We start from the raw sequence: 9,490 nt of genomic DNA, 5'->3' as shown, positions 1-9,490 counted from the left end.
TTTTTCTGTGAATATTTCTCTGTATATTTTTTGTATCTTTCACTGCCCCCCCCAATAGAACAAAAGCTCCTTGGAGGCAGGTATCACTTCAGTTTCTGTACTGGTATGCCCAGAGCCCAGGTGCTCATTGACTGCTTAATTGGGTAGGGCCCATTCTGGGTCACCGCCCCCCACCCCAAGCCCAGGGCAATGCTTGCACCTGACATTGCTCTGCCCAATACATCTAAGACCAGCGGAAAATCAAAGGATGTGTATATGGGGTGGGGTGGGGGTGGGGGTGTGACCCAATATTGTGGAGTAAAAGCACAAACTTGGCATGGGCTCTGGTTGCAAACACTTCCAATACCTGCAAAATTTAAACCTACAGAACTCGAAAAGTGACAGAGAGAAACAAATCTCCCGCTAACAGCAGCCTGGCAGGCCGGCAGGAAGGGTCTATCCCACCAGGCTGGGAGCCAAGCACAGTCCCATGTGAGCCACGGTTCCATCCCCAGGGTGGCCAGACTGGCCAGAGCAGCTTTCAGGAGAGTGAAGCACCAGCAGCTGTGGTGGTTTCCAGACTTCTCAACCCATAAACACCAAAGAGAAAATCAAAGGTCAGTGTTGGAATGGTGAAGGAAGAGTGCAGTCTGGCCCCTGCCCCCAGGGCAAGAAGTCATAGCTGCTGTTGTGTGGCTACCTCCAGAGCTCCTGGCCTGCAGGTTGTAGGGGGACCAAGTGAACATTCAGAGGGTAATCACTCTTGCTTTGACCTGCCTGGATCTGGATTGCTGTCTAGGGTGGAGGTCCTGGGGTGTGTGGCCAGTGTGCCAGAGCTTGTGGGTTGTGGGGGCTGTAGAGAGAGCACTTAACTAAAAGCTCTAGCAGCTGCTAAAACCCCAGCAATTTGGGGAAAAAAAAGTTCTCTCCATTCTGGAAAGACTTCTACTGTGGCAAAAACCTCAAAAATCAAGTAACTGGAAAGATGATGAAGTGCAATCAGACCACACAATCCTTTTTAGGGGACAAAAAGGATCAAAGCATGGAAGTGGAGGAAGACAATGAAGTCAGAACTCCTGCATCAAAAGCTTCCAAGAAAAATATGAATTGGTCACAGACCGTGGAGGAGCTCAAGAAACATTTTGAAAATCAAGTAAGAGAAGTGGAGGAAAAATTGGGAAGAGAAAATAGAATGATGCAAGAAAATCATGAGAAGTTGTAATAGTAATGCAATTTAAAGATCCCCCTGTATTGGCTTGGTTTTCGAATTGATTGTTTTAAAACCCAGAGCTTGTGAATCTCACTTATGGGATGGACTTGTTGACATGAAAAGAGAGGGCTGAACTTGGAGGAGCTGGTGACGTGAATTTAGAGAGGCCAAGCAGAGAGAGAGGCAGGAGAATTTTTTTGGAAGCAGCATCATGGAGGCAGAGAGAGGGACAGTTTGAACTGCCCAGAACTTTTGAGAACTGCCACCCGGAGTTGCCAAGGACTGAGGAGACATGGCTGTTATGCTGGTACTTTGTCTGTCTGCTTTGATATTGTTTTGCCAGATTCATCCATTGGTAAAGGACTCTCCTGTTGTTGCAGAGGCCCTGGAACTTTGCTGTTGGTTCAGAGCTCCTGAGACTGTTCTGCAGACAGAGAGTGAATTCTGTCCACTGGTGAAGGACAGTGCTGTTGTTGCAGAGGTCTGGGAACCTGACTGTTGGTTCAGAAGCCATGAAGAAGGATTTTCTTGTTGTATATTTACAGAAATACTGGGAGAGGGTTTTGCTAATGTTTTCAGGGGTCCTAGGACTGTTCTGCAGACAGAGAATGAATTAATGAGGACACTGGCAATGTATCTTGTGGCCTTGCTAATCTTTGTCTTCCCAGGAAAAAAAGATTGCTGAGAACTTGCCTTGGGTCAAGATAAAGAAAAGACCTCTCTTTGGGTATTAAATGCTGTACTTAAGCTTGTTGTAACTCTGGGGTAGATGGCCTTTTCAGATGTGATCCAGGGGTGGGAAACTTTTGACTGTTTTGTAGTCTGTGACTGACCAAATGAAGATACTTTGTTTATGATTGGAAACTAATCTACATTTGAGAAGAGGGGCTTTGTGATTGCCTAAATGAATGTAATGTCCAGGGGTGGAGTAGTACTCAGAAATTATTGAATTACACTTGGTGAATGCTGTATTTTGAATCATGCTATATTTTGATTTTCTCTGTTCTTAATTTGTCACTGAAAAAAATGGAGAGCAGCTATGTGGATATTTTCAACATTGGGAAGTTGCCTTTGCTTGACATTACAGAAGTGAGTCAACTGCCTGCTAAAAGAGACCACAAAAACTATATAAGAAAGTAACACCTTAAAAATACACTAACTCAAATGGCAAAAGAAGCCCAAAAAGCAAGTGAGGAGAAGAATATTCACCTTAAAATCCAAATTTTCCAGATGGAAAAGGAATTTCAAAAACTCATTGAAGAGGATAATTACTTCAAAATTAGATTGGAGCAATTGGAAGCTAATGACTTTATGAGAAATCAAGATAATATAAAACAGATCCCAAAAATGAAAAAAAAATAGGAGGCAATGTAAAATATCTCACTGGAAAATCCACTGACCTGGAAAATAGAACCAGGAGAGACAATTTAAAAATTATTGGACTACCTGAAAGTCATTATCAAAAAAAAAAGAGCCTAGACAACACCTTTCAAGCAATTAGCAAGCAAAGTTGCCCTGACATTCTGGAACCTGAGGGAAAATAAAAATTGAATGAATTCACTGATTGCCTCTTGAAAAAGATCCCCAAAAGTAAACTCCTAGGAATATGATAGCCAAATTCCAAAGTTACCAGATTAAGGAGAAAATACTGCAAGCAGTCAGCAAGGAACAATTCGAGAATTGTGGAAACACAATCGGGATAACACAAGACCTAACAGCTTCTATATTAAAAGATCAAAGGGCTTGGGATATGATATTCTGGAGGTCAAAGGAGCTAGGATTAAAACCAAGAATCACCTACCCAGCAAAACTGAGTATAATGCTTCATGGAAAAATGTGGTTATTCAATGAAATAGAGGATTTTCAAGCCTCCTTTATGAAAAAAAACAGAACTGAACAGAAAATTTGACTTTCAAATACAAGAAGCAAGATAAGCATGAGAAGGTAAACAGGGAAAATAAATCATAAGAACTTTTTAAAGTTGAATTATTACAGTCCTACATGGAAAAATGATAATTGTAACTCATGAGACTTTTCCCAATATGAGGATAGTTGAAGGTAATATGTGTGTGTGTGTTTATACACACACACATACATAGATATGCATACATACATATGTATGTATAGGAAGGTATATGTGTACAAATATATGTGTGAGTTTATGCATATGTGTGTACATGTATACATAGACAGAGGGCACAGGACGAGTTAAAAATGAAGACATGCTATGTAAAAAATAAAATTAAGAGGTAAGAGAGTAATATATTGGGAGAAGGTGTAATGGAAATGTAAATTTTTAAGATCTTCCCTGCCCCTAGGCTAAAGTGCACCTGGAGCCTGGGGTAGGAGGCTTGTGTTTCCGTAGATACTTTTTGATTGGCCAGTGGGTCCAAAAAGTTGTTACATTCTCTGAGCCAGGAGAAGGCTATATAAATCCTGATGTGTAGCTTTGTTTTGGGGCTCACTTTGAGAAGTGTTCTGTGATTTGATGAAACTCTGGGAAGCCGTTGTTGAGAGTCCCCCAGCTTTGAAAAACTCAGATCTTGAAACCCAGATGTTGATTTGGTATGGATGTAATGGTTGGACAGTTTGGAAAATCTGTCTACTTGATCTGTTTCTCTGTCTTGATAATTCTGTCTGTATATTCTGAAGTTCGGGGTGCTGACCTTTTCCCCCTGAACTAGGTAAACGATACATATTTGACTGATTAAACTAAGCTTGTTAACCCATTTTGAGTTGCTTTCCTTTAACAAAGCAGATCTAAGAACCTGTGGTGCCAGCAACCTTGGGGACACTGGGGTGCTTGTTGCTACAGAAGGGGAGAGATAGAATAGGGTAAATTACATAAAAGAGGCAAGAGAACGCCATAATAATGGAGGGGAAGAACAGGAAATTGAAAGGGAATAGGTCAACCTTACTCTCATTGAATTTGGTTTAAGCAGGGAGTAACATATATATATATATATATATATATATATATATATTCAATGTATCTTACCCTACAAGAAAGCAGAGGGGAAGGGAATAAGAGAGGGGTGTGATCGAAGGGAGGGTGGCAGATTGGGGGAGAGGGTAGTTACAAGCAAACACTTTTGAAAAGGGATAGGGTCAAAGTAGAAGATAGACTAAGTGGGGAGTGTGATAGGATGGAGGGAAATATAGTTAGTCTTTCACAATATAACTACTATGGAAATGTTCTGTGTAGCTATATATGTACAACCTGTGTTGAATTGCTTGTCCTCCCAGTGGGGGTGAATGAGGAGGGAAGAAGGGAAAGACTCTGGAACTCAAAGTTCCAAAAACAAATGTTTAAATTTTTTTTTACATGCAACTGGGCAATAAGATATACAGGCACTGGGGTATAGAAATCTATCTTGCCCTACTAGAAAGTTAGTGGGAGGAAATTGGGGAGGATATAAGAGAGAACCGATTGGGGGGAGGGGTATTCAGTAGACTTGCTCTTTTGGGCTGGGGGCAGGGGAAAGATGGGGAGAAAAATTTGTATCAAAATCTTGTGGAAATGAATGTTGAAAACTAAAAATAAACAAATTGGGGCAAAAAACTATATATATATATATATATGTGTGTGTGTGTGTGTGTATGTATGTATATATATATATATATATATATAGGATGTGGGGGGATCCCTAAAGATAATGACAGAGGACTCAGGATAAAAATTATACCCCAAAACACTGACATTAACGGAATGGAATGAGAGTAGATTAATGGCATGGACACAGAATGTAAAATATTCAGACACACAAATCAAACCAAAAACAAAAACAGAAAATAAAGTATAAAGAGCCTCCATCAGATGTGCTAAGCAAACCTCAAAGCACAGGGGATCATGAGGCCATTGGTTGAGAAGCAGGAAGGGTCCATAGTGGGCCTTTATTTCAGGGGTTTCTTGACCTGCTGTCCATAGTTATGGGTTTGTATACTTTTGGATTCTAATTAATAATTATTTCAATATAATTGATTTCCTCTCTAATCCTATATATTTTATTCTGTGAGTTTAAAAGCGTGATTATAGGAAGGGGTACCCAAACTCCATCAGGTTGCATTCCAAAGGACACATTAAGAACCTTAAATCAAGATCAGCTTTTTTCTCTGATACTTGAGGAAACGCAAACCCATTGAGACTGAGTACCCAACCAACCTTCACAGAGCCAGCAAAGAGAAAAGGCAGAGATCTGAATCTGAATTTCTTTCCGTGAAATTACAACATAACGCTATCTTTTGTACCACAATGTCTCTCAAATGATAATTACTTTAGTTGAAAGAGACAAAAAGAAGATCCCTGTAGAAAAAAATGGACAAGATGCCCAGACTGGCTAGAATACACCTGTGACCATCAGTACTGCAAAGGCAGAGGGTGGCTAATTGCTAGGGCTTGAGAGTTCTAAGCAGAAGGAGGTTAAACTGATCAGGTGTCTTCCCAGACATCAGTATGGTGAGCCCCCTAGAGAGGAGGGTCACTAGCCTGCCTAAGAAGGGGCAAGGCAGCACAGGTTAGAAACAGAGCAGGCCACAGCAAACGGGAAGAGCAGCAGTGTCACAGTAACCATGAGGAACCACTAGACTTCCAGTGAGAAGATGGAGCAATGTGGAGACCGGTTTTTTTAGCAATAAATAAAGAGGTAAAAATCATAATAGATGAGAAATAAAACAATTACAGACTCCTATAAATAATTACAACTTGATATTTGAAAAGAAATGAATTACAGAAAACATATACAAATTGGCAGAATATGAAATCAAGATCTCGGAAAACTTAATTTGTAAATAAACTACCAACATAAGGTTAAGTAGAAACATTGGTCAATGGGTTGTTTTTATCAAATACATGTAGAAAAAATAATATTTTGCCATACAATGTAGTCTCAAATTTTTTCTTAAAACTGTTCTATTTTTTTTTCAGAAGGAATGCACTACTAAATTTTATTCCAGGGAAGAATTAAGCTAAGCTGAACTGTGGCTGACAATGTTCATGAATAGGGATATATAAATTTTAAATAAAATCCTGGCAAAAGACTACAGCAATACAGCCAAAAAAATATTTTCATATGATTAGGCTTGATTTTTTCAGGAATTCAAGAAGGGTTCAATATTAGGAAAACACTACAAGCAATCATATTAAAAATAAAAACACCCTAAATCATGTGATTATATCAATTGATGCAGAAAAAAACTTAGGGAATTTAAAACAGACATTTATGTCAAAGCCATACAAAGCATAAGCATAGGGTCATTCTAAAAGATAAAAAACAAATATGTGAAAAGAAAAACTAACATTACTTGCAATGGTAAAAGACCATAAGCCTTCTCAATGCATACAGGAAAAAAAAAGAACATTACCTATTCCTACTGATAGTTGACACTGTTCTAGAAATGTTTGTATTTTCCAACATGATTAATATGGAAATCGGTTTTGCAAGACTGCATGTGTATAATCTACATCAATTTGCTTACTGTCTCAGAGAGGGAAGATGGTAGGAAAGGGGAAAAAGAATTTGGAAGTCAAAATTTCAAGCATATATATATATATATATATATAATTTACATGTAATTAGAAAAAATATTAAAAGAGAAACATTTGTGTTATCAATAAGACAAGAGAAGTAAATTACTGACATAAACACTAGGCCAGAAGACATATCAATACTTCTGTTGGGTAATAATATGATGGTTTGCTTAGAAAACCATGGAGAATAAACCAAGGAGATAAATGAGATGACCAAAAGCTTCAAAAATTGGCAGACAAAAACAGAATAACATTTCTAAATAGCAATAACAAAATCCAAGAAAAAAATAATGTAAAGGGAAATTTGATTCAAAAGAACACTAAATTGTCTAAAATATTTTGGAGTACATCTACCAAGACAAAACCCAGCCTAACAAAAATATATTATATAATATTCTTTAAAGCAATAAAAACATTATTTAAATAACTAAAGAGATATTAATTGCCTATGGTTCCAAACCAATAAAAATTATGCTACCTAACTAATTAAAAATTTAGTGCTATGCCACTACCAAGGTCATATTTCAGAGATCTAGACAAAACAATAACAAAATTCACTTGGAGGATCAAAAGGCTTGGAACCTCAAGACAAAAATAAAACATGAAAAAGAGAAAAATGATTGAAAGTTAATAGCATTTCTCACACCTCAAGTTATGCCCTGAAGAAGTAGAGTGGGGGCGGCTAGGTGGTGCAGTGAATAGAGCACCTGCCCTGGAGCCAGGAGGACCTGAGTTCAAATTCAGCCCCAGATAATTAACACAAAAATAGCCGTGTGACCTTGGATAGTCACTTACCCCCCATTGCCCTACCTCCCCCCCCAAAAAAAATGAATCATCAAAACTACTTGATACTGGTAAAAAAAAAATGTAAAGGAAGATCAGTGAACCATACTAGATAAGGAAGAAATAGAAATAGTTGAACTCAATAACAAGAACATAAATTACTTAGTAATAAACTACCTCTTTAGACAAGGACAATAAGGAAAAATGGAAATCAATTAGATGGAAATGAAATTTAGGCCAACATTGTTGAGGACCTAATACGATATACTCAAAACTAATATGATACCAGAATATTAAAGGTGAAAATATTACTAAAAGATTTTTTAAAAGGTACTTTTTATAACTCTGACTTAAGGGTTAATGTGCAACCAAGCAGTGGATAGAAGTGATCATCAAAGTTAAAATAGGTAAGTTAAAATACACAAAATGTAAAAGCTTATGAATGAACAAAAGCAATGCAACCAGTATTCCCTGGCTAATTCTAGTGATGTCTTCTCTGCTCAGATCACCATTTATTCCTCCTCCCCACCAAGGAAATAAACTCAACACCTCAGTCACTCTTCTCTGATAGGTCAGCTTTCAACGTATCTTACCAGAATCCAAGTATCCACTCTACTTGTCCTTTATCCTAATTCATACCATGCTGGAGTATCTCTTCTTCATGCCTACTCCCTACCTTCCAGCACCACTCTATTGTTACCTTTCCAGTTTAGAAGATAAGCTCTTGATATACTATACTACATGTCTTTCTTGTATTTTTACTCCCAACACTTAGTATAGTGCATGGGCTGTATTAATAAGTATTCTATCTGAGAAGGAAAATCATTGATTAGGTGGAAATTTTTTTGCATTAGTTCTCACTGACAAAGGTCTGATATCAAATGTAAAAAGGAAATTAACACAAATATATAGGAACAAGTGTTATTCCCCAATTTCTAAATGATAAAGGAATAATAAAAAATTATAACAATTTTATGAAAATTGCTCTCAGTTACTAACAAGGGAAGGGCAAATAAAAATAACTCTAAGCTTCCGCCTGTGTTAGGAAAATAATTCTTTACCTCTTTCCATAATCTTCTATATGTTTTCCCACTTAATATATTTGATACTTCATTTTATAACCAGTTTCCATTATTTAAACTAAAGAAAAGATATTTCCTAAATTAGAAATAGTAAAAAAAACTTGATATATTTTATATTGACAAAAAAGAAGTCCATTATCATGTACATACATGCAAAGCTGCAGAGCTGGTTTTCTGAAATCCTCCAAATGACTATCTTTTCATTTGGAATTCTGTCTTTTAAGAGGTGGGACCATGGCAAAGAAGTAGAAATAGAGAGATTGCCCATCAACTGGGCAATGGCTGGATAAGTGGTGGCATGTGATTATCATAGAATATTATTTTGCTATAAGAAATTATGAGTGGGAAAGGTTCAGAAAAACCTAGGAAGACTCATGTGAATTGATGCAAAGTGAAGTGAGCAGAACCAGGAAAACACTGTACACAGTAACAGCAATATTATAATGATGATCATCTATGAAAGATTTAGCTACTCTCTCCAATATAATGATCTATGAAAATTCCAAAGGACTCATGGCATAAAATGCTATCTGCATCCAAAGAGAGAACTAAACATTGAGTGCAGAGTGAAGAATATTATTTTTCACTTTGTTTTTCTTGATTGTTTTCGACATAGCTAATATGGAAATATTTTGAATGATTTCATATATTTAATGGGCAATGGAGGAAGAACTCTGAGGGAAAAAAAGAATACTAAAAATAAATTCATAAAACAAAAAATAAGGGGACCCCTATATTGCAAAGGTGACTGTATCCTACAGTGGCTCCGATGAAAGTAGTCTCAAGTTATCTCATCAAGACAGCTAAATGTTATGGCTTTATGTGTATGTGCTGGGGGTTGGATTGTGTCTTCTTTTTCCTTTTTGAAGCCACTCTTCTCTTCACTTTCCCCAGACTATGTAGCTCCAT

General features: G+C 37.4%; 1 protein-coding gene across 1 annotated transcript in view; it reads right to left on the bottom strand.

Moving 5' to 3' along the window:
- SGCZ (sarcoglycan zeta) overlaps positions 1–9,490 on the bottom strand; it is a 382,372-nt gene that overhangs the window by 371,844 nt on the left and 1,038 nt on the right.

The sequence above is a fragment of the Petaurus breviceps genome, unplaced genomic scaffold, assembly GCF_028583685.1.
Source record: "Petaurus breviceps papuanus isolate PSGF00001 unplaced genomic scaffold, PetGlider_PUasm1.0 689, whole genome shotgun sequence".
Lineage (NCBI taxonomy): Eukaryota > Metazoa > Chordata > Mammalia > Diprotodontia > Petauridae > Petaurus > Petaurus breviceps.
This window is presented reverse-complemented; position numbering and strand designations above follow the sequence as displayed.